We start from the raw sequence: 26,856 nt of genomic DNA, 5'->3' as shown, positions 1-26,856 counted from the left end.
TTAGAGAAAGCAAAACTTGAAAATATCACTGTTTAGGCATATTTGGCCATGTCAACATGAACATTTAAAGCAGATTGGCAGGTGCAGTGGTGAGCACTACTTGGGGGCTGAAGGGGGATTCCATTGAGCCAACACCTGGGAGGTCAGCCTGTGCACCATCCTGAGTGTCTTCTCATATAAACATGTGAATAAATAAGTCAGTACTAAATTAATAATTAAAATAAATAAAGGTATCCTGCAGGAAAAAAACCCCACAACATTATGTGAATCAACAGAAAATGCACTTGAGCAATAAATTTAAAATATTCTGAGATGATCTCTATGCACCAGGACACTGACTGTCCCCATGGGCTCTTATCTTGTACCACAGTTCACAAGGACACTGCAGTTCCCTGCCCCATTTCTAAACACCACAGCAGGTGAAAACTCACCCCAACAATATCAGGTGAGCCCATTGTATAGATCTCTACCTGCAGTGGAGATGGGAAGGGTGAGGGTCATAAACCTCCCTGCTCACTCTCTCTACAGCCCAGAAACATGCAATACTCACTTTACCACACTCAGTTCTTGTTGCATGAGCTCAACAACTTGACCAAAACCAGGCCCAGTTTTTAACACATCTACTTCTCTTGATTCTGGATTTAAAGATAATTCCCATGAAATGCATCTCTGAAACATCAGTGCAGGGTTTGCTCTTTCTTGAGTGTTTCTTTGTTTCTTTTAGACAAGATCTCCTGTATAGCTCACGCTGTCCATGAATTCTATCCATCCCCTTCTGCCTCCTGAGTGCTGGATTGCACACTTGTCCCACCAAGCCAGGCTTAACTGATATGTTTGGAATCACAGAAAATGAGGCAAAACAAGCATACAGAGACACTTAAATGAGCATTAAATAATTAAAATTGTACTAAGGTGAGTGCTACAAGTATCTGAAAAGGAAGTGTTCCTGCATTTTACTTCTGCATTTTCAAAAATATTGTTGAGACCAGCAGATGACCATCTATTGTATTACAGTAGAAGAACTTTTTCTTTGCTTTGTGGGGATAAAACTTGGTCTGCAACAATCCAGGCAAGTGCTCTCCCCCTGAGTTCCATCCCCACCCTGAGAATCATTTTTACATGTTGTAAAAATCACCATAGCCACAGGACATGGTGGTCCATACCTGCAATCCCAACACTTTGGAGGCAGAGGCAGGGTGTTTGGGAGTTAAGTTCACCCTGTGGTTCACAGGACATTCTGCCTCACAAAATCTTTGGGACTTGGTAAGAGGTTCAAATGTTAGGGTATCTGTCTAAAAAACACAATGAGTAGGGCTTTTCAAGTTTGGTTCCACCTACTTTCCCTCTTTTTATGCTTCTTCCTTCTTGTCACCATGGCAATGGCCAGCTGTCAAGACTCTGCAGATTTGACATGAATATTGCTCATAATGAACAGTTTAGGCTTTCTGCAGGTCATTCTGGTTTACTTAATAAGTCCTAAAAGAGTCAAGGACTTCTGTCTAGCCCATCTGATCAGGAACTTCTGGCCTTTAGGCGTCCTGTCCTCAAGATAAACTAGATTAGTGTTGGTTATAACTTCAGTCCAGTGACCTAGGTTGGACTCAGGGTAACAGAGGCAAAAACCTCAAAGAATCCCAATAAGACCCAATTTTAACAGAAATGCTGGAGACAGAGTACTTAAGTGACCAAAGCTTGGTTATCAGTTTAGAACAGTCTTTGCTAATGATAAATTTTTATGTAAGTCTCAGAGGAGCCACAAGAAGAAAGCTGCAGTGTGTTCACAATTTGGAAATTAAAACATATTACCAGAGCTGGGCATGTGATCCCTGCCCGTAATCCCAGCACTCCAGAGTCAGAGGCAGGAGGAATACAAAATCAGGGTCAGCCTGGGCTATGTAGACAATTTCAGGCCAGCCTAGAAACCCTGTCTCATAAAAAAAGAACAAAACAAAGGCCTAGCACTCAGTAATAAAGTACTTGCCTAGCATTCTGGAGATACTGAGTTGAATTACACCACCACCAAGACAACAAAACAAATTAAAAAAAAAGATTCCAAACTCATTAAAGGACTGGGCCAAAGCTCTAGTGGTAGAGCCCTTGTCTAGAAAGCATGTAGCTGTGAGTTCAAACCTCAGTCCCTACACAAAGAAAAAAAAAATACTGAAAAAGCAAGTCTTATCACTAGAGAAAGCCAACAAAAAATAAAAGCAAAAAAGAGAGGAAGAAAGAAATAAAAGATTTCAAAAAAAGGGAAAATGGGCAAGAAAAATTATTACTAATCTTGAAAATAAAAAAATAAATGGATTAAATTTCCCAGTTGAAGGTTTTAGGTGACTGGATTTTTTTTTAAAGGACTGGATCACCTGCTATTTAGAAACAACTCACTTCACCTGTAAGGACATGCTAGGACAAAGGGAAGGAATGGAAACAGATCTTCCATGCAATGGAAACCAAATGAGAAGAGGATAGCTAACCTCACATCAGATGAAGTAGACTTTAGATTTAAAAAAAAAATCAGTTAAGAAGGTCATTAAATCATGATAAAGGGTCAATCCAGAAAGAAGATTTAACAATTGTAAATATCTGTGCACCTGATTCTGGAGCACAACAATATAGAAGTCAGATCTTACTAAATCTAAACACAGACAGAGGCTACAGTACAATAATAATAGTGGGCTTCAACACCCCACTTTACCTGTGGACAGATCACCCTGAGAGAAAAATAAACCAATATCAGACTGAAACTACACTCTAGAACTAATGGACATTGATAGAACATTGCCACAATAACTTCAGAATACACATTCTTCTGAACAGCACATGCAGCATTCTCCAAGACAGATCGTATATTACATCACAAAAGAAACCAGATTTAAGAATTGTAAAATGAGGCTGACAAGAGTGGCTCAAGTGGTAGAGCACCTGCCTAGCAAGCATGAGGCCCTGAGTTCAAACCCCAGTACCACCAACAATGTGTGTGTGTGTGTTTGTATATACACACATATATTCATGTATATATACACCTACGTATATATATATGAATCAAAAAAATCATTTCAAGTACCTTTTCTGGCCACAATGGTATAACATGAGAAGTCAATAGCAAGTACTCCATAATGTCAGCATTCAGGAGGTAGAAGCAGGAGGATTCCAAGTTCAAGGTGAGCTTTGTCTATAATTGAGTTCCAGGCCACTCTGATATCCTGTCTCTCTTTCTTCCTGCCCATCAAAAAATAAGGCACTAGGAACACGAAATTTAGAAAGGAAGGTGTGGCTCAAGCAGTTGAGCACCTGCCTAGTGAATGTGAGTGCCTGAGTTCAAACTCCTATATTTAAAAAAGAGAGACATGAAAGAGAGAGAAATAGAGAGAGAGAGCCCACAAAAGAGAGAAAGGGAGAGGGAGAGCAAGATAAAATGGAAGGAAGGAAGAAAGGAAGGAAGGAAGGAAGGAAGGAAGGAAGGAAGGAAGGAAGGGAGGGAGTAAGGGAGGAATTTACCAGCCAATATACCTGATGAACATAGAGGCAAAATCATTAACTCAATACTAGCAAAGAGAATCCAGCACACATCAAGGAGATTATTCTCTATGATCTAGTGGGATCCATCCCAGGGAAGCAAGCATAGTTCAACATGTGAAAATCAAGAAATATAACACTCTACATCAGAAGAATGAGGTGAAAAACTACAGCAGTGTCAAATAGATGCAAGACACATGTAATGCTTAATATTTGTCCAGGATTCCTTTCTTCCTTCCTTCCTTCCTTCCTTCCTTCCTTCCTTCTTTCTTTCTATCTTTCTTCCTTTCTTTCTATAGCAGTACTGGGGAGTGTAATCAGGTACTCAAATTCCCTAGACAAGAACTCTACCAATTGAGTTACACTCCTTGTCTTTTCACTTTTTAGGTTTCTTTAGATAGGGTTACTTACTTAAACAAGGACACTTTTTATGAATTTAATGCATTTAATTTTATAATTAATTTTATGAGTTTAATTTGACAAAACATTTTAATAATTATAAAATTATTACTTTAAAAAATAATAAATTTTAAAATATTATATAAAATTATAAAAATATGTCAAAGAAGGCATAATATATTCTATTTCTTCATTGGAAGCAGCTTCTGACCCAAGGAAAGGCTGGTGGCATGAGAGCCCTGAGCTGGGTCAAGAACAGAAAGGCCCTGATCAGAGGAAGACGTCCTAAGTCTACTGCTCCCAGGAGCTGGCAGCTTCAAAGACTTCCTTTGAACCAGGATAGGGGTCTTCCTTGACCCACAAATCATCAGCCTCGAGGGCCTCAAGGAGCCACAGTTTTCTGAGCAGGTCACTGGCCAAACCAGAGGCCTCCTTGGGTGTGGGGGGGATCTGAAACCCTTAATAGGGACATCCTGCAAAGTATGCAGCAGGAAAACCCCTAGGAAAACCCCTAGGCAGAAGCCATCTGTGCTGCACACAAACATGTAGGTGACCCACCACAGGTGGGGTGGCTGTGCAGAGGTCCTTGGTGAAAATCTGGTTCACCAGACTTCTCAGCCTGCTAAAGTTCTCTGGGAAATCAAGCAGCATCCTCATTCCACAGCAGCAGGCCATACTGAAGAGGGCAAAGCTGTGGTCCCTGCTGCCTGGGAAGGTGACGCTTTACTGGAGGGTGACCTATTGGATAAGGGCTGTCTAAAGGCAGACTTCTCTATGTCTCTGCACACCACAGTCAGCCCCACCCCATCCTCCATCCCTTGAGGACCCCTCCTTTCCACTGCTGTGGTCCCTTGCAGCTGGCTTGACTGACACTAGCCTCAGGTGAGGACCCCAGACCCCACAAGTAACAGCACATTGGGCACAGGCCTGGTCCAACCTCAGCAGCCAACACAGACAACTGCCAAGGAGGCTCAGCCATGGCCATCCCTGTGTTTACTTGTTTGTTTGTTTATTACTTACTATACGTTCCTTAAATGTTTGCAATTCAGGTAGAGCTGGCTATTGTCACAGGCATAGGTCTTCAGGAATTATTGCATAATGGTCTGGGTTTTTTTCTTCTTCTTTTTTTGTAGTACTTTTTTTGGGAGAGGTTGTTTTTTTTCTTTCTTTCTTTCTTTCTTTTTGAGGTACTGGGGTTTGAACTCAGAACTTACACTTTGAGCCACTCCTCCAGTTGTTTTATTGTGGTTCTTTTCAAGATAGGGTCTTGCAAACTATTTTCCCGGGCTGGCTTCAAAGGGCGATCCTCCTGATCACTCACTGCCTCCTGAGTAGGTAGGGTTAGAGGCATGAGCCACCAGCACCCGGTAAAGAAATCTCTCTTTGTGTGTATATGTGTGTCTGTGTGTGCATTTATAATTTCTTCCTTTTTCTGAGGTTCTGGGGTTTGAACTCAGGGCCTCACACTTGCTAGGGAGGCTTTCTGCCACTGAAGCCATTCTGCCAGTTTGTGTTTTCTTGTAAGAGAGGATCTAACCGTCATTAAGGTCAGCAATAAATTTTTGGCAAAAGCCATTGGTCCATTCTTCATTTAGATCATTTTGTTTTCCGCATACTTTTTGCCTACTAAACTTTTCAAAAGATTGAGTATGGAAAGGTTAAAATCTTATTTAACTCTTTGATAATAATTTATCATACTGCTGGAGTCTCATACTGCTGATCCTTACAGAAGGATGAGACTGATACTAGGGAAACACTTGTCTGAGTCATTTCATTATTGATGGCAAGCCTTTCTGCAGGGGAAAGCCTCCTCCATCCTGGAAGAGACTAATGACCCCAAGATGGATGAAGTTCCTTCTAGGGATAAAAATGACTGAAATCAACTGTATGTGACCAAACCGTCCAGCAGGGGGCAGAAATGTGCAGCTTGAAAGATTCTCTCTGGGTTCCTGAGTCTGTCAAGCCAGAAAGAGTTCCAAACAGTATTTGCTGTTTTAGAACCATGGACCCAGCACAGTATTGGTGCCAGCTAAAAAGACTGTCTGAAAATTTGCATTTTTGTAGCTCTGAACTGATTACAAAGGTTTGCCATGCAGTAAACAGACAGTGCCTGTCATGTGCCAGGCTCCCTGCTCAGACGGTGACAGACACATAGTCCTTGTCCTTTAAGGGGGAATCTCTGTCTAACAGGAGTAAACCACACTCTTATCACACAGTCTAGAAACCATCTCCTTGAAGTTCATCAGATTGATAAACCTGCTACTCTATTTGTCACTGCAGAACTTGAAAGGGACCAAGTTTCCCTCCAGTGGCTGAATGCATAAATAAACTGCAGTCCATCCAGACAATGGAAGATTACCAAGCCTTGAAAAGACATGTGGGTCCTTAAGGGCAGGTGACTAAGAGAAAACGACAGCTTGCTAATGCCGCTTAAGTTAACTTGGGACATTCTACAAATAGCAAAGTATGGAGACCGTAAAAGGCCAGTGGTTGCCATGAATGGGGGGAGGGTGAGTGGGAGAGGGTGAGTAGCTAGAACACAGAGGGTTTTTAGGGCACTGACATGGCTCTTGAGGACCCTATAATGGTGGGAACAAGTCATTCTCCAGTTGTCAAACCCATAGAATACACAGCACCAAGAGTGAGGCCTGGTGTAGTGTGGAGTTTGGTGACAAAGCTGTGGCAGTTTGGTTCATTAGTTGTAACACCTGTAGCACTCTGTGCAGGTGTCGATCTTGGGGAAGTCTGGTCTGTGTGGGGCAGGGAGGTCATGGGAACATGTAGGTTCTTCTTAGTGTCACTGGGAGCCTACAACAGCTCTGAAAATCACATCCATGACCAAAAGTTAGTGTAGTATTTTGTTTTAGCTCTAGCATATACTATTGTCAGTATTTTAAAAAGGAAATAACTCTCATTGATCTTTAAAATCTGCTTTTAAAATCTTGTTTGTTTTCAAACAGCAACCCAGCAACATTATTTTCTCATCATCTTTGAGTACGAAGCTTCCTTGAGAATTTAAAAGCCTACTTATTAAAATGGAAACACAAAGACTCATATCCAAATGGCAGATTTTCGGGGCAGTACTGGGGTTTGAACTCATGACCTGATACATGCTAGGCAGATGCTCTACCACCTGAACCACGCCAACAGTTCTAACAGCAATTTTAACAGCTACCATGTAGAGTCCTCCTGGTAACAGTAACCCTTTCCATGTGGTCTGAACTGTGGTGAGCACAGCCTGACTCTTGGAAATTTCTCTGAGGCTCAATACAGATGCATCAGTGCCCACATCTTGCCCCACTGGTGTCTGTCAAAGGTCTGCCTTTTGGATGAATCATGATTCATTGCACTGTAGGTAAAAGGCACATCCCACAGTGTGCCTGTCATCCTGGTCTCCTGCTGCCTATCAGGAACAAAGGATGAATTGAAGGATGGGGAATGGGTGAATGACTGCAAGGAGGTATAAAGAAGGAAGGACTAGATTGGTGGAGACATTCACGTGGTAGAGCCCCTGCCTAGCAAGTGTGAGTCCTTAAGTTAAAGCCCAGAATAGCAAAGAAAATGAAAGATCGAAATTTATTTTTAATATTTAAATTTTTTGGTTGCACTAGCATTTGAACTCATAGTCTGATGTTTGCTAGGCGGGCAGTCTATGACTTGAGCCACTCTGCCAGCCCAAGATTGAATTTTAAAAAGGAATAAACCTGCATTTATTGAGTTCTTACTGCATGCATTGTATCATTGCTCCCACCCATGTCCATGAACTGAGTGTGCATTATTACCCTCATGGACTGTTCACTGAGGCTCTTGCCTCAGGGCCCTGCCACACCACCAGCACCTAAATCCAGAGCAGAGAGAGCTAGTCACTCTGTTGTTCATTCTTTAGTACCACATGACAGATAAGGTCACTCATTTACCCCCAGGGAACCTATTATTCATTTGTGGTGACATGTGGAATTCACAAGAGGCCACTTTAGTCTCTTGACAGGAGAGGAGGTCTGTGTTCTTGAGGTCTCTCATTGATGTGATCTAGTCATAGAAAAGGATGAAGTATTTTACTACAGGATACAAATATTCATTATGTGTTATCTGACTATATGATTTAATTTTCACTAATGGGAATATGGTTGTCTTTCCTGACCACAGCTACTTTAGTTCAGCTCACCAAGATGGCAGGCAGATATTGGTGAGAGCCAGAGCTCTAGGTAATACACAATGTGGAGTCCCCTCCACTACAGGGTGGAAGTGGGCAACCTTTTCCCTGTGTAATGAAGCCTTTTGTCCACACAGCCAAAGACCCAGACCTGCAGCTCTGGGATCCACCTGTGAGGACAGGCCAGGGACTTGGCATCTGGTTCGTAGTGATAGAAAGTGCTTTGCTCCAGTGGCTGGCGCTCATTATCCACCTAACCCTTTCCAGCCTTGTGTGTGCACCTGGTGGAAGTTATCAGCAGGGATTCACTTATGTCATCCCCTGTGAAATGGAGGCAGGAAGATATGAAGGGTGGAGCCCTAGGCCTGTGGCCCACAGATGCAAGGGATTCTTCAAAACCACAGGATTCCAGGTGAGCTCCTTGCACAAGTGTATTTACCTAGCCACAGCTGTCTTTCTGATGATTAACACCAACTCCTTTCAAATGCCCCTGTGATCCATCATCTTCCTTTCAAAATAACTTTTTTTTTCTTTTATTATTCATATGTGCATACAAGGCTTGGGTCATTTCTCCCCCTCAAAATAACTTATGAGGGCTTTTTCTTCATAAAACACATCCTGCTACAGCCTTGGATGCACCTGTGGGGTGACATAGCAAGCATATTCCAGAATGCAATTCACTGTAACTCATAAGTCAACTTGACTTTGGAGAATGAGTCTCAGATGCACATTTTTGGATAACCATCTTTTGTATAGGAATGAAAAGAACAGCCACAGCAAGAAGTAAGGATAAGAGAAGCAGAGTGTGGGACAGGATGATCAAAATGGCTCCATTTCATTGGATGCTGTGAAGTCCTGGGACCACATCTCATTGAGCAGACAATGGTTTTTATGGTTTACACTGGCCACCAGGTGAGGTGATCATGGAGGACACCAAATGACTTACACTGAGGTTCTCTTTACTTCTGACCATTTCTTTACAACCATCCCCACAGGGGTAGTGCCCTGGGGTTCTTCCCAAGGAGGAGTCTACCTCTGGAAACTCATTCCTACTTCTTTTTCTTTTATTTCTGTTTCTTAGTGCATATAAGATACTTGTCCACGATGCCTCATGAAGTACCCAGGTCAACATTGCTACCTCCAAAGAACCCCTAGGTCCCTGGTAGGAAGCATCTATACCTGAGGTTTCTGTGCCCAAGTGCCCAGAGGAAGTTGTCAATGTCTCTACTAACTAGATAGAGCTACGCCCAAGACACTGGTTCAGCCCCTCTTCATACAGTGCCTGGTTATCACAGAAAGGACAGGGAATTATCAGCACTGTTGTTGAACATTTTAATGGCTGCACATTCATGGTCAGGTCATCCCCAAGCTGGCCCAGTTTCCTCAGGTGGTGTGCACTCTGAGCACCATAGACCTCCAGAGGGGAGGAATACATCGCTAGGCTTAAGTGGTGCAAGTCAAGGGTACAGCACCGTAGCTTCTCCAGGTCAGCCACAGACGAGGAATGTCTAACGTATTTGAAGGTGCTGAGCTGGTGCCTCAGTTCACGGCAGGCAGGATGGCAGTGAAAGGGGGCAGAGAACCCACAGTCCTCTAGGCCTGTGGTCTTCAGGGTGGCTGTGACTCTCCCTGTCAGAACTTGAGGGGCTCAGGACTAAAACAGGTCAAAGTGACACCACTCAGGTTCAGATGTTTTAGCTGGCAGGTGATTGAACACTGGGACAGATGCTTTGAGTCTGATTCTGCAAACTGGAAGTCATTCACTGAGAGGGTCTGCAAGGGGAACCTCAGGCACCTAAGAGAAATCAAGTAATCGGTTGTTGGAATTGGTGGACAGTGTTGGGTGGGGAGCAGGAATGACCTTAAGGTGGAGAAGAACTCCCACCCACTCTCCTAATCCCCCACAGCTGGCACAGGGCATGGAGATCCTTCCCAGCCATCCAGTGCACCATAGCTATCTGCCTTCACATGGTGACAGTGTATGTGAAACATGGCTTCTCAACTGAACAGTGAACAAGACAGTCTCTGATATTCTGGTGTCTCCATCTCTGTGACATCCCCAGTGCTGGCACACAGTAGGTGTCCACAAGATTTAATGTGACAAAGAAAGGCTTCCTTGCGTCTGCAGTCAAGCTCTCCATCCTCCTCACCTCAGCACCTGGTCCAGGTGGCCTTCAAGGAAGGAGACAGAGTCCAGGGAAAGCACCTACATGTGGGCCAGGTTGAGACACTGAGAGGTGAATTGGACGACCAGCTGCTCCTGTTCATCTGGGAAGATGGAGGCAGGCATGTGGATGTAGGAGAGAGGCTCCTTCTGTGATCTGAAGATGAAAAATTCCAAGCAAAGGTTTGTGCGCCCTCTGTTGGAGTCTCAGGACAGTTGCTTCCAGTTTTACAAGAACCACTCCTGTTTTTTTGTTTTGTTTTATCTGGTTTGGTTCGTTTTCAGGTACTGGGGCTTGAACTCAGGCCCTACATCTTGAGTCACTCCACCAGCCCTATTTTGTGATGGGCTTTTTTCGAGATAGGGTCTCTCAAACTATTTGCCCGGGTTGACTTCAAACCCAGATCCTCCTGATCTGTGTCTCCTGAGAAGCTAGGATTACAGGTTTGAGCCACTGGTGCCCAAGTAGAACCACTGTTAATGTATAGTCATTTACAAACTGTTATGAAATCCTATGCAGCATTTGTGTTGTGATTTTGGTTGAAGTTAAACAAAAATGTATTTTAATACAACAGGGTAAAGCCAGTGACATGGGAGAAAAATGGGAGAAACATTTCCTGCGTGCCAAGCAGAAGACAGGAGTAAAGACTCTTACGTTGTGATGTTTAGAGATAATAAAGATATGAATTGCTTTGAAAATTATAAAGGAAATTTAGAACTTTTAAAGTATGCAGAAGGATGTTAAAGTTATGTTTAACTTCCTTTGCTGGCTCAAAACCAATGAGACTTGCTCTGGGGAAGTAGCTCAGGGGTTTTGTGCTTGCCTAGTTTGCCTGAGATCTTGGGTCCCATCCCTACCACGCCCCCTCATAAAAAGAGAAGAAGGAGCAACCTTAAGAAATTAATCTGTTGTGACATTAGGCAGCAATGAATGAGAATGTTTGTTATTTAATAAACATTTACAAAAACAAAATGTTGGAGCTTGAATTGCTAAACTTATTTTTAAACATAGACTTGTTTATGTGTATTTGACACTGGGTTTGAACCCAGAGCTTTGTGCTTGAAGGCAGAGACTCCACCACTTGAGCCACACCTCCAGCTCAACCTGCTTATTTTTTTTCCAAGCAATTTTAGAATCACAGAATAATTAGGCAGAAGCTCCAAAGTTCCCATATCCACTACTCCACATATGCACAGCCTCTCCCAGGAACAACAACTCTTCCAATGGGGACAAATGTTACCTAGTAAAGGAAGTCGTGGTGCATGCCAAATGCTGGCAGTGAAGGAAGAAGCCATAACCATCCAAGTTTGGGTGAATACCCCGGAGCTCCAGTGCTGCATTGGGCAGCAAGGCTTAGCTTGCTTCTACACAATCTCACCTGTTACACAGAATTGCTCCTGATAGGGAAGTGACTGTATCTCCACCACCCTGGGTCCTCACATCTGGGCAAGGCACCTGGGAAGTAGCATTAAATGTTCATGACCTTCAGAAACATGGAAACTTCTGCCATCACTGACAGTCACTAACTGGCCAACTTGGAAAGATCATGGGCTAGGTAAAAGTAACATGGAAGACACAGCACTCAGGCTGCTGCTCTCACTGCCGTGGGTCAACGTCCAGCCACCACAAGGGCTCATGAGCTGAACCTCACTTGTTTCCATACATTGTCCCCAGTGATGCAGGACATGGTCACTGTCAAACTGTCCCACACACAAAGCAACGCCTTCCCTGGCCTTCCCTTCATCCCAGGCCCTTCTCTGGAGGATTTGGTTTAGTTTCCTCATTCCAGACCTTTCTGACTTCCTCTCCATTTGTCCATGCACATGGAGGCCTCCATTTCATCTATGATTCTAGAAAGGGTGTCTTACTGTGGAATGGGTCATGGTGTTTTTTCCAGTTAAGTGGAAGGATTGAAGGTCTGTCCTCATTCTCATTGACTGGCACAGAGCATCCCATAGCTGAGGACTCAGGTGAGCGCTGTGTCTGTTTGTGGACATCTAGCTTCTTCTGATTTGTTGCTGTTGCTGAACCCGTGGTCCTAAGGATCTTGACACGCTGAAGTTTCTCTTTAACTTCCCAAAGTTTTCTCCTTGTTCTCTGCTCCATCTGTGCTGAACCTTCAATTTCCCCTTCTCTGTTAGGTTATTTTCATCAGTATGAACAGACTCTCTGGAATCTTCTATTTAGAAGAAGATGCAGCAGGGCACTGGTGGCTCACGCCTGCAACACTAGCTACCTGGGAGGCAGAGACCAGGTGGATGGCAGTTTGAAGCTAACCCAGGCAAATAATTCAAGATACACTATCTAAAAACTACCCAGCACAGAAACAGGGCTGGTGGAGTGGCCCAAGTGGTAGATTACCTGTCTAGCAAGCATGAGGCCCTGAGTTCAAACCCCACTGGGGGGAAAGGAGAGAAGCAAACGTGGTAAAAATGAAACCCTTCTTCACCTCCATGTCTTTTTTCCCTCTTTCTTAGCACAACTTCTCCACAGAGGTCTCAACATTTCCTTCTCTGCATCTGATATCTTACATAGACTCAATATCATTAAGGAAATATTCCAAATGCACAGTAAAATGTACTCAGTAATTAAAAACCCTTGGGTTCTCACACCCAGCTCAACTTGTATACAGATGAATAGGTAGGCTAGTCAGATGGCTAACAGTAGGCAGGACAGAAAGGACAAAAGGGGCCCCTGGAGAAATCCTTCCTGGAGAAGGAGAGCACTGAGAGTCGTCCATGTGACCTAAACAGCCAGCAGTACATGAAGCAGACTCAATGGCTAATCTCTCTGGGAAAAACATCTTTTCCAACTTTCCAGTGACTTAATTGGGAAGAGGGAGGGAAGGGAGGATGGACATGAATGAGCACTACCATGGACTACAGTCTGCTTGGATAGCTACTCACACCCTATTAACATTAAGGATGCTCGACCAATAGATATACTGCCTTTTGCACACCTAAGAAGCATAAAAGTTGAGGAACACCCAGAGCCATGTAGATAAAAACCCTAGACACTGCAACCCAGTGGCATCTCTCTTCGGGTCCCTTCTTGCCTATGAGTGCTTCTATCTCTTTTGTTTAAATAAACTTCATATCGTTATGCTCACTCTTGGTTGTCAGTGAATCTCATTCTTCAAATTCAGAAGATAATGCCTGAGAAAAGAAAAAGCCAATATCATAAACTGATGGTTCTATTTGCTCCAGATTTCCTAAAGCCTATTTTGACATGATCTGCTATCATTGAAGCCTGATCTTCCCTCCTGCCCCAAGATATCCATGTTTTAAAATTCCTTGTTTATCATTAGAAAAGGTTTATTAAATTATTCAGGAACCTAATTAAAATGTCATGAATATGTAATTGAAGTTTGTTTTGCTTTTTTTGTGTGACAGTCATACCATGGACTGCTGATAGCTTCACCCTTGAGATCCTCCTGACTCAACCTCCTGAGTTTTCCCTAGAGTTTTATTTTAGGGGCCTTGGTTCTGTGTTCCCATAAGAAAAAGTTTCCAACAAATTTAAAAATATATGGTTGAAGGAATAACAAAGCTTATAAGAATAGGGAAGTTTATGAAGAGAAGGAAGAACTCACCGCCACACAGGACAGTGGTGGTCTCAGAGAGGAGGATGTCACCACACTTGCTGTTTCCAGCTGTGATGGAGTTAAGTGAGGTTTTTGTTGAGACTTTTACCAATAATAAAGACACCATTGGGTTTTTGGTTAATTATATATTATTATAAGTCTTACCACAATATATTTGTGACATAAAGCAAAAGGAAAATGGAAAATGGGTTTAAAATTTCCAGAGCACACAAGGCACAGTGGCTCATGCCTGTAATCCTAGCTACTCAGGAGGCAGAGATCAGGAGAATCTTGGTTTGAAGCCAGCTGCAGGCAAATAGTTCACAAGGCCCTATCTCAAAAAACTCATTACAAAAAAGGGCTGGTGGAGTTGGTCAAGTGGTAACAGTGCTTGCCTTGCAAGTGTAAGGCCCTGAGTTCAAACTCTACTGCTGTCAAAAAAAATAATAATTGCTTACATAGCCTCAGCCTGAAATGTCATCTGAACTCTGCTTAAACTGCAAGCAGACACCAAGCTCACCTTTGGTCATTTCTTCTAAACACTCTACACTGAAAAAAACTAATTCCGCACCGAACATATCCAGCCATCTACAGCTGATTGCGGAACTTGAACTTTCCAAGAAGGTACTGGAGGAAAGGAAACTTTGGACCTGCATGGTTATGCCCTGTTCATCCCCAGCTACTGGAGAGTCTGAAACCAGAGGATGAAGAGTCAAGGCCAGGTTGTGAAACAAGGCCAGATCTCTCTCTTTCTCCCCTGACCCCCCACAGAGGATCGAACCCAGAACCTCCTGCATGCTAGACAAATGCTCTACCCTTGAGCCATGCCTCCAGGCTGGCTTCAAACTCCTAATCCTCCTGCTTCAGGTTCCTGAGTAGCTGTGATAACAGGCCAGGGCCACCATATCAAGCTTGGCAAGAACCATCTCTAAACAACAAACAAACAAACACCAAAGGCTTGTAGTTACAACCAGTCTAATAATTTGCTTTGTTTTCATCCTCAAATACTTGCTCTGACAGATTTGCTTTCCTAATACTGAACCTCTTTCCTTCTGGTGTCTCCTGATTCATAAAGAGATTTTTCAATCCAAAAACAAATCTTAACATCTTACTTGGCTCTATTTCCAATTCTAGAATCAGATAAAACTTCATTTCATCAAAAATAAAATAAGTCTTCCTATGAGTGAAGCCTTACACAGCAAGAAACACTGAGGCCTAGCAAGCTAGAGGAACTGAGTTCAAAGCCCAGTTCCACCAAAAACAACAAAGATGAAAACACTGAGGAAAGCAGGGCATGATAGTTTTGCCCTGCCTGTAATTCCTGCAAATAGGAAGTTGAGACAAGCGGACAATGAGATAAGACTTTCCTGGGCTACCTTGTGAGACAGTGAGATATTCTTGAGAAAGTAAGATGAAGAAGGGAAGAAGGGAGGACAAGAGCTGAGAAGGAGGAATAGTAGCTCAGGCCTGGAGTCCCAGAACTCTAGAGGCTGGGGCAGGAGGATCACTTGGGTACCAGGCTCTCCATAGCAGCCTAGGAAGCATGAGAACCCCATCTCAAAAAGAAACAAACAGGGACTGCACTGTGGCTCAAGTACTAGAGGACTTGACTTATAAATAGGAGACTCTGGTTCATCCCTAGTGCCAATAATAACAAAAACAAAGTATATGAACAAACAACCACAACAAGAAAACAAGTAAACAAATCAGGTCTTTGATTGCAGCGTTCTTCCTGTCTGAGGTGGGATGTGGAGATGGAGCCACTGAAGCTGGTCCCCATCAGATTATTTCAGGTTCCTCTTTAGGAATTAGAGGGTTAAGGTTCCTACTCCCAAGCCTTAGGTATGCAATGTATTAAGTGTGTATCTTTGACTACTTTTTAGAAAAGATTAAGGATAGAAAAGAAAAGAGTTTCCATAGTTCTACTGTTCTTAAAGGTTTCCAGTCATACAAATGTGATACCCAGCTGAGTTGTGGCTAGTGGCAGAGCACTTGCCCAGCGTGCTGGAGGCCCTTAGTTCCATCCCCAGCACTGCAAGAAAAACCCTTCTCTTCCTAGTGAAGCAGAGTAAAAAGGGCTGAAAGTGTGGCTCAACTGGTAAAATGCCTGCTTAGCAAGTGCAGAACCTTGAGTTCAAACATGTTTATTTGCTGCATTTCCTACATTTTCAGATAGAATGAAAATGCTGGTCTGGGCAGAAAGCAGGCCTCTAATGGGGCTACTGCTGAGGAGGAGAATTGGAGGATGCCCATTTGAGGAGCCCACAGTAAATGATAAAATGCCCTATCTAAAACATAAGTATAGTAAAAAAAAAATGCTGGGGCTAGCTTCGGCAACTCATATACTAAAATTGGAATGATACAGAGAAGATTAGCATAGCCCCTGTGCAAGAATGACACGCAAACTCATGAAGCATTCCATATTTAAACAAAAAAAGGCTTGGAGCCTGGTAGAAGTGGTAGAGCATCTGCCTAACTATTGTGAAGCTCTGAGTTCAAGCCCCAAGACTGCCAAAAGAAAACAGAATGAAACAACAGATAAGATCCTGCAGGACTCCCTTTTCAGAAACTTAATGATGCCAAACTTAGTAGTTTTTTAACTGTGTACATGCTCATTTAAAAGTGTGCATTTTTTGTTCCTCAGTTTTGGTGATAAAAGACAGACCTATTAAGCCTGGTTGGCGAGCTGCACCTGCATTTAAAGCTCTCAGGATGCAGAGAAAGGAGGATGCAGAGTTCAAGGCCAGCATGGGCAAGGTAGGGAGACCCTGACTCAAGGAAAACACAGACATGCACACAAACCACACAGAGGCTGATGTTTCCTGGATTTTTTTTTAATGTGAATTACCTTTAAATCCAGAATCAAGAAAAACAGATACGTATTAGACACTGAGTCTTGTTTTCATCCACCTTGTAGAGCTCATGCAAGAACTGAGTGTAGTAAATGAGCATTGCTTGTTTCTGGGCTGTGGAGAGAGTGACTAGAGAGATATTCCCCTCACCCTTCCCATCATCCACTGCAGCAAGGGTTCCACACATGAAATATACCATGGGCTCCCCTAAATTGTTGGGGTGCTGTTCTCCTGCTGTGGTTTTTAGAACTGGGGTGGACTCTGCAGGGTCCTTGTGAGCTGTGGTCCAGGATGAGAGCCTGAGGGGATGACCTGTGTCCCTCTGATCTGCTCCTTCTGGGCCACAGGAGAGCAATCCTCAGTTTTAATAGAGCAGCCTCGTGACCCATAGAATTCTACCACAGATTATATGAAAGACTTATGTAGCTAAATTTTCCTTGAAATATAAAATGCCACAAGTTTTTCATTTATTGTTTGTTTAGTGCTGAGGATCAAATTAAGGATGTCTCCCATGTAAAGTCCTTGCCACACCAGAGAGCTACACCACAGCCCAAAGTACTTCCAGTGTTTCCTCAAATTTGGAAATCTTCCTATAAAATGCAAAGCTTTCTGTGCTTCTAAGAGTTAGCGTAGAAATCATTCACATGGGAGGTCATGGTCAATAACAGTCCATTATGAAAGTCCTGTTTGTTTCTGCATTCTGGGGAGGGAACACAGGTGATCGCTCCACTCTCACAATTACCTGATCTGCATGCATTTAAAAATCTGGAGTTAGCCAAGTGCTTTTGTCAATCTAAACAAACAGTTTCTTTGTTACTAAACATGGGATCAGTATGGACAATACCATTGATCTACCACTGACCTGTGTGTCCCCACACTGTCAGGGGCAGAGTAAACACTTTCTTGCCTCACACTTGGTAAAATGAGGATCACCCAAGAGTAAATCATTACAAATAACCTGGAATAAATTAGTGAACAAGTCCTTGGCCCTCAAATTATATCTAATTCCCTTCTCTTTCTGAAATTCAGGTCACCCTGGTTTACATAGACAAAGCCTTTCTTAAACACTACCAACCAAGGAGGCGTCTGAAGGTTTCGCTCAGTGGTTGAGTATGGAGGCCTAATGCATGAGGCTCTGGGTTCCATTCCCATCACTGCAAGAAAAAGAAAGGGCAGCTGAAAAATATTCTCTACATTTTACACCAGAATCAGAGTGGGGGACCAAGATTGTTGAGTATTTGGGGACCTGAGCCCACAGTCCAGAATAGATGAAGTGGTCTTTAAGGCTGAGTACTGCATGTGAAATGCCCACCCAATCCCCCTTTCACATCATGGCTGTGGACACTGATCACAAGACTAGGTTGTTCCCCTGTGTGGGCCTGTGACTCTGTTAGGACAAACACAGCTTCCACCCTCAGTGGCTCTCAGACTGAAATGTCTGACTTTCCGTGGTTTGGAAGTCAAAGCTGCTCCCTGTCTTGGGCCCAGCACCTATTCTTTGACTTCATCTTCTCAAGCCAGTGGGCTGGGCGGATCTCATATGAAACACCCTAAACCTCCTGGGGAAACTCCAGTGTACATCTCCCTTCCTGCCCCAAGCTCAGTGTGGGACTAACAGACTTTGCAGTCTTGTGCGTGTCTCTCCTTTCAATCTCTACCTCCATGGAGACAAAGTCTTCCTTTCTGGACCACTGGGTGCCTCAAGAAAGCCCACATGTTTTAGGGTGTCCTGGGTATTTCATGGGGTGCCTAAAGATCAACCATCCCAAAAGCACAGCCTCCACACTGACTCTCAGTGTCAGTTTGTCCTGATTCTCTTCAAAGAGACCTTGGCCTTCATCTTGGCACCAGTCTCATCTCAGCCCTGCCCCTCTGTCTCCCTGAGGGGCTCATGACCTGTTGTTCCTAGCATAGCAGCCAGTTTGCCTTCAGTACACTGAGATTGCTATTGTTTCTTTTGAGGATGACAGCAATGTCTGCATAAAGCTGATGTTACTCTGGAAAATTTGTATAATTTCGATGTGGCCAAAATCACCCAGCAATGATATTTTCAGGTTTGTTTTTCTTTCTTTTCTCAAGGATAGATAAAACCCTACTTCACACTAAGAACTGTAATGTGGTCACATACGATAGAAATGTATCAACATGTGGAGAGAATCAATGAGGAGTCTTTGACTTTCACCCCATCTTTCATTCTTTCTTTTAGAAATGGACATCTGGATGGAGTAGAGTGCTCATCTAACAAGAAGCTAGCACTGAGTTTATCCAGAACTATAAAGAAAAAATAGGTATCTAATTCACTGTCCCTTGAGAAAGCTAAAAACCAGCCAGGATTAACTATGTTTTGCATGGAATTTAATCAGATAGTGCTTTCTGATTGGAATCTAATAGTTGAAAAAGTGAGATATGATCAGAAAGATAAATAAAACCTATTAAGGAAACATCTGGAACCCTGAGCAGGGGTCACTGCCTGGCCTGCTGGGAGGCCTGAGCTCCTGCTAACCTCACCCACATCTGGTGAGTCACCACTTTCTCTAAGGACACCCATCCTACTTAACCTTCACGAGTCTCAAATGGTAACAGGAGCCTGGATGTCACGAGGAACTTTCCATTTTGTGTAGCACAGATGAACAGGCGGAATGCCGTGATTTAGCCTCAAAATGCAGTGTTGGTTCTCATCCTAATTGCTTTGATTTCTCCTTTACTTTCTGATGTTTTTTATATAGTACATTATTTACATTGACCCATCTTCTCTCCCCCTCAAACCCCTCCACCCCACTTAAAGCAATTGCAGAGGTTATTTAGTTCTTTAGGTATTTAGTTATTTAGGTATTTGAAGTTCATCAACCATATCCTGTCACCTTAATCTTCTTCCTTCACCCTCCCCCCCACGCTAGTACCCCTTCCACACACACACTGTGCCTATTTTTCAGTCCTTATTTTCATGATTAACATTTAAGTTGATGTTCAAAGGGTGTCTCAATGTATGCCCTCTGTGGTGTGCTTTACTTTGGTCTGTTCAATCCCTGCACATACTCTCCCTTATCCCATTACCCCCTCCCCTCATTTTTCAACAGTATTCAACATCCTTATATCCTCCACCTTCACATCTTATGGCATGCGATATTACTGATGCCCTGTCATTCTCTTTTCCTTCTCTCTTTCCCCCAGTTCCGTAGAGCAGTTCCACTGTTACAAACATGTTCTACATTTGAGTTTGCATATGATCATGTTTGGTTTTGTATGTATGTTTATCTTTGGATCTATCTTCTCCCTATGAGGGAAAACATGTGTCTTTTGTGTTTCTGATCCTGGCTAACATTACTTAGCATGATTTTCTCCACTTGCATCAATTTACCTTCAAACCCCATGTCATTATTCCTTGTGGCTGAGAAATACTCCATTGTGTATATGTACCACAATTTCATGATCCATTCATCAGTTGTAGGGCATCTGGGTTGTTTCCAAAGCTTGGCTATTGTGAATAGTGCTGCACTGAACATCGGAGTATAGGTGTCTCTACCGTAAGTATCCTGTTTTACATTCTTTTGGGTAGATGCCCAGAAGCAGTACCACTGGATCAAATGATAGTTCTATCTCTAGTTTTCTGAGGACTCTCAACTACCCTCCTGAAGCCCATGCCTGGAAAGGTCTGCATCTTTGGTTGTGTGGGCAAAAGGCTTCACTGCACTCCCCTACACTGGAGGGGACTCCACACTGTGTATTAGCTAGAGCTCTGTGTCTCACCAATCCCTGCCTGCCATCTTGGTGGGCTGAACTAAAGTAGTGTGGTCAGGAAATACAGCCACATTTCCCTTAGAGAAATTTAAATCCTATAGGTAGGTAATGCATTATGAATGTGTCCATACTGAAATGGTACATCCTTTTCAAGGGCTAGGTCATAGCAATGAGATACCTCGAGAATACAGACTTACTCCTTTGTCAAGAGACACTAAACCGGCCTCTGGTAAATTCACATGTCATCACAGGGGTGATTGGTCCAAAAAAGAACAGCTGAGTGACTACACCCTGCTCTGAATTTAGGGACTGGTGGTGTGGCAGGGGTCCTGAAGCAAGAGCCAAAGTTCCCTAACCAGGAGAGTCACAATGAACACTCAGCTCAAGGGACACTGGTAAGAGTAATGAGATGATGCATGCAGTAAGAGCTCAATAAATGCTGTGTTGTTGTTGTTTTTTTTATTCATTTTTTGTTGCTGTATTGGGTTTTAGCTCAGGGCCTCATGCTTGCTAGTCAGGGGCTCTACCACCTGAGCCACTCCACCAGCATAGTTCTTCATCCTGTACCTTCCTAGGAGACATTCCCATCCTTGAGTTCATCCTCTGTTCTGGATAAGTGAAGAGAGGAGGACTACAAGCACGTGATGGGATGTCCCTTTTACCTGAAATGCAATGAATCAGGGTTCATCCAAACAGCAGACCTTTGACAACCACATGGGAGAGGAGTTGGGGGCACAACACTGATGCATCAGAAAAATTTAAAATACTTTGGAACTAATAGGTATAGTCAAGAACTTTCTCAATGGAACCCCAGCAGCTCAGCAACTAAGAGATAGCATAGATAAATGGGACTTCATAAAATGAAAAAGCTTCTGTTCATCAAAAGAAATGGTCTCTAAACTGAAGAGAACACCCACAGAGTGGGAGAAAATATTTGCCAGCTACACATCAGACAAAGGACTGATAACCAGAGTATATAGGGAACTTAAAAAACTAAATTTTCCCAAAACTAATGAACCAATAAAGAAATGGGCAAGTGAACTAAACAGAACTTTCTCAAAAGAAGAAATTCAAATGGACAAAAAAACACATAAAAAATGCTCATCATCCTTAGCAATAAAGGAAATGCAAATTAAAACCACACTAAGATTCCACCTCACCCCTGTTAGAATAGCCATCATTAGCAACACCACTAACAACAGGTGTTGGAGGGGATGCGGGGAAAAAGGAACCCTCTTACACTGCTGGTGGGAATGTAAACTAGTACAACCACTCTGGAAAAAATTTGGAGACTCCTTAAAAATCTAAACATAGATCTACCATATGATCCAGCAATACCACTCTTGGGGATAAACCCAAAAGACTGTGACACAGGTTACTCCAGAGGCACCTGCACACCCATGTTTATTGCAGCACTAGTTACAGTAGCCAAGTTATGGAAACAGCCAAGATGCCCCACTACTGATGAATGGATTAGGAAAATGTGGAATTTATACACAATGGAATTTTATGTAGCCATGAAGAAGAAGGAAATGTTATCATTTACAGGTAAATGGATGGAACTGGAGAACATTATTCTGAGTGAGGTTAGCCTGGCCCAAAAGACCAAAAATCATATGTTCTCCCTCATATGCAGACATTAGATCAAGGGCAAACACAACAAGGGGATTGGACTTTGATCACAAGATAAAGCGAGAACACACAAGGGAGGGGTGAGGATAGGTAAGACACCTAAAAAACTAGATAGCATTTGTTGCCCTCAACACAGAGAAACTAATGCAGATACTTTAAAGTGACAGAGGCCAATAGGAGAAGGGGACCAGGAACTAAAGAAAAGGTTAGTTTGAGAAGAATTAATTTAGAAGGTAATACACATGCACAGGAAATTAATGTGAGCCAACTCCCTGTATAGCTATCCTTATCTCAAGTAGCAAAAACCCTTGTTCCTTCCTATTATTGCTTATACTCTCTCTACAACAAAATTAGACATAAGGGCAAAATAGTTTCTACCTGGTAGGGAGGGGATGGTGGAGAGAGGGAGAGGGTGGGGTGGTTAAGGGGGGAAAGGGGGAGAAATGACCCAAACATTGTATGTACATATGAATAAAAGAAAAATTTCCAAGTGACAGGATCTGCTCACCATAGGTAGGACAACCTGGAAAAATTTACTGCTACTAGAAGGACTCAATATGGTAGTTGTTAAAATCTGCCATTAGGGCTGGAGGGTGTGGCTGCCTAGCAGCTATAAGGTGCTGAGTTCAAACCCCAATACTGCCAGAAAAAAATCTGCTATTAGGTAAATGCTGTTTGAATTTAGTTTTTGTGTTGTAAATTATATACATAGGGTTAGTACTCAGAACTATATCATGTGAAAATAAAGTTCCTGAGTTGCTGTTTAAAAACAAAGAAGATTTTAAAAGCAGATTTTGAGAATCATTGAAAGAAAAATACTTATTTTTAAAAATACTGAGGACTTCACGTTAAATGGAGAAACAAGGAGGGCCCCAGGCCGCCAGTCGCTGGCACCCAGACGGCTTGGGAAGACGTGAACCAGGTGAGCTTCGTGGTACTGCGGTACTCCCACAGACAAGCCTGGGCCAGAGCAGCATAGCCCCCTGGACAGACTGACCTCCACCTGGGGAAACAAAAGAGAAACTGAGTAATAAGCAATAAGAACAAATAAGACATGCAGGAAAGAGGGTGGGGTGCACTGAGCACCAAAGATTGGGGGAAGGGAATCCTTCCCAGGACTGTAAATAAATAAGCCAGGCGGGCCGGAAGCGGGAGCGCGCGCCCAGCAACCAAGAGTGGGAGAGCTTGTGAGAGTGGTGGAGGGAGGAAAACTCCACAGGAGAGGAGGGAAGACCCACTTCCCACGTGAGCTGTAAACAAACATGCAGCTGGCAGGAGCAGCAGCACCGCCCAGTAAGCAGGAGCAGGAAAGCTTGTGAAAGCGGAGGTGGGAGGAGAACTGCACAGGAGACGGGGGAAGACCCACCTCCCACATGAACTGTAAATAAACACGCAGGCCTGAGAACGTGGGTGCAGTGTCACCTTTCCCAGTGCTTGGAAAGCGGAAAGCTTGTAGCAGAGGCTCACACACAGGAGAACTCTGAGTAAACAAAGCCTGCAGGGCCAGGTGAGTGCTAAGCTCACCCCAGAGATCTGCATAAATAACGCCGCCAGCAACAGCAGGCTGACAGCAGTGTGCAGGCAAGCCACAGCCGCAGATACCGTTCTCAGAACTGTCTCCAGACTCTTTTTTTTCTTTTTCTCCCTACCTTTGATGAGAGAACAACCAAATTACACCTGCAAGCTGAAAAACTTACTGAAACTGTATTGCATTTGAACTTGGGACAGTTGGTGAGGTTTTTTTTGTGTGGGTGTGTGTAGTTTTGTTCTACTTTATGCATCCCCTTTGATGAGACAGCTACAGAACAACATCTGAGGCACCATCTCCAGGACTGGAGACTGAGACTTCACTGCATTTGAACTTGGAGGTTTTTTGATTTTTTGGTTTTTTGGTTTTTTAAAATTTTCTGTTTTCATTTTATCTTAATACATTTTTATAAATAGATTTTTCTTTCATTTACTTATTTTTTATTTTTATTCTTACCTTTATTTTTTTTATTTTTGATTTTCAATCCTCTCTCTGTCTCTCTAATGTCTGTTCAGCTTACTGTCAATAAGTACACTAAAGCTCCCTGTTTATACCTTTGAAATCTTCTTGTCTGACACCTTGTTCTGTTTTCTCCCTCCAGTCTGTGTATTTGTTTTTCCCATTTCTCTACCTTCTTGCTTTCCATCTCAGCTCACCCCTCCATTCTAAATATTACCATTGTTATTATTACAAGATAGAAAATACTTAATTGCACACAGTACAGAGACAGTAACAACACCAAAGACAATGACGGGAAGACAGAAAAAACAGGGAAACCAGTTTCCCCACAGCAAAAAATTAGTACAGGAACCAGAGGGAATGAAGAAAACAGGTACTCAGATCCAGACTCCAACAAAATGAAGATAAACTATGCCAAAGGACCCAATGAAGCCCACAAGAATAATTTAAAACAAGACATACTACAGGAACTCAATGAGAATTTTATAGAGATGATACTGGATAGGGTTAACCAAAATGTACAGAGACACTCAAGAAATTCCAAGGCAACAAAAATAGAGAATTTGAAAAAACAAAAGAAGAAATAAAGGAAACCATAGAAGCACTGTATAAACACCAAAGTGAAAGAGAGAACAAGATGAATAAACAGATAAATGAATTCAGGACAAAAATAGACAACCTTAAAGAGGAAAACAGCCCATATATGGAAAACCTCAGAAAAAAGAACAAAACAGAATTGCAAAACAAAACAGAAGGCCAATTCAGCAGAATAGAACAAACAGAAGACAGAATCTCAGAACTTGAAGATGAAATGGTAATTAAAGGAAAAACTGAAGAACTATTAATTAAACAACTCAAGACCTGTGAAAAGAAAATGCAAGAACTTACCGACTCCATCAAAAGACCAAACTTGAGAATCATGGGCATAGAAGAAGGAGAAGAGGTGCAAGTGAAGGGAATACATAATATATTTAACAAAATAATAATGGAAAATTTCCCAAATCTAGAGAAAGATAGTCCCATACAGATGCAAGAGGCCTCCAGGACACCAAACAGACCAGATCAAAATAGAACTACCCCATGACATATCATCATTAAAACAACAAGTTCAGAACTAAGGAAAGAATATTGAAGGCTGTAAGAGAGAAAAAACAAGTAACATACAAAGGTAAACCCATCAAAATCACAGCAGACTTCTCAACAGAAACATTAAAATCAAGAAGAGCATGAGGTGAGATCTTCCGGGCAGTGAATGAAAATAACTTCAACTTCAAGATACTCTACCCAGCAAAACTATCATTCAAAATAGATGGAGCAATAAAAGTCTTCCATGATAAGCAGAAACTAAAACAATATGTGACCACAAAGCCACAACTACAAAGGATTCTTCAAGGGATTGTGCACACAGAAAGTGACACCCAACTTAACCATGAAAAGACAGGCAGCACTAAACCACAGGAAAAGAAAAAGCAAGACAGTAGAGAGTAACCTCAACTTAGGTACCCACAATCAAACCTTCAAACAACTAAGACAACTAAATGACAGGAATCACCATATGCCTATCAGTACTAACGCTCAATGTTAATGGACTTAATTCACCCATCAAAAGGCACCGTTTGACAAAATGGATTAAAAAAGAAGATCCAACAATTTGTTGCTTACAGGAGACTCATCTCACTGACAGAAATAAGCATAGGCTAAGGATGAAAGGCTGGAAGAAGATTTACCAAGCCAGTGGCCCCCCAAAACAGGCAGGAGTAGCAATACTTATCTCTGACAAAGTAGACTTCAAACCTACATTGATCAAATGAGATAAAGAAGGACATTCCATACTAATAAAAGGGGAAATAGACCAAAAGGAAATAATAATTATCAACCTGTATGCACCCAATGTCAACGCACCCAATTTCATCAAACATACCCTGAAAGACCTAAAAGCATATATAAACGCCAACACAGTAGTTGTGGGAGACTTTAACACCCCATTATCATCAATAGATAGGTCATCCAAACAAAAAAATCAATAAAGAAATCCAAGATCTAAAATATGCAATAGATCAAATGGACCTAGTTGATGTCTACAGAACATTTCATCCAACCTCTACACAATATACATTCTTCTCAGCAGCCCATGGAACCTTTTCCAAAATAGATCATATCCTAGGGCACAAAGCAAGTCTCAGCAAATATAAGAAAATAGAAATTAGACCATGCATACTATCTGATCACAATGCAGTAAAAGCAGAACTCAACAACAAAAGTAAAGACAAAAAATATGCAAACAGCTGGAAACTAAATAACTCATTACTTAATGAAGAATGGATCATCAATGAAATAAAAGAGGAAATTAAAAAGTTCCTGGAAGTCAATGACAATGAAAAGACAACGTACCGGAACCTATGGGACACAGCTAAGGCAGTCCTGAGAGGAAAGTTTATAGCCATGAGTGCATATATTAAAAAGACTGAAAGATCCCAAATCAATGACCTAATGATACATCTCAAACTCCTAGAAAAAAAAGAACAAGCAAATCCCAAAACAAATAGAAGGAGAGAAATAATAAAAATAAGAGCTGAAATCAATGAAATAGAAACCAAAAAAACCATACAAAGAATTAATGAAACAAAAAGTTTGTTCTTTGAAAAAATAAACAAGATTGATAGACACCTGGCAAACATGACTAAAATGAGGAGAGAAAAACCCAAATTAGTAGAATCAGGAATGCAAAAGGGGAGATAACAACAAACACATGGAAGTCCAGGAAATCATCAGAGACTACTTTGAGAAACTATATTCAAATAAATTTGAAAATCTTAAAGAAATGGACAGAT

The 26,856-nt window shown here is 42.3% G+C and overlaps 1 non-coding gene across 1 annotated transcript; it reads left to right on the top strand.

The window, feature by feature from the left end:
• Nucleotides 1–16,137: 16,137 nt before the first annotated feature.
• Nucleotides 16,138–16,244, top strand: LOC141425160 (U6 spliceosomal RNA). Its single transcript, XR_012450252.1, has one exon. It is a non-coding gene; the product is annotated as a U6 spliceosomal RNA (small nuclear RNA).
• The last annotated feature ends 10,612 nt before the right edge of the window (nt 16,245–26,856 follow it).

Source organism: Castor canadensis, chromosome 7 (genome assembly GCF_047511655.1).
Source record: "Castor canadensis chromosome 7, mCasCan1.hap1v2, whole genome shotgun sequence".
NCBI lineage: Eukaryota > Metazoa > Chordata > Mammalia > Rodentia > Castoridae > Castor > Castor canadensis.
Note: the sequence above shows the minus strand (reverse complement) of the source record. Positions and strands in the feature narration are given on the sequence as shown.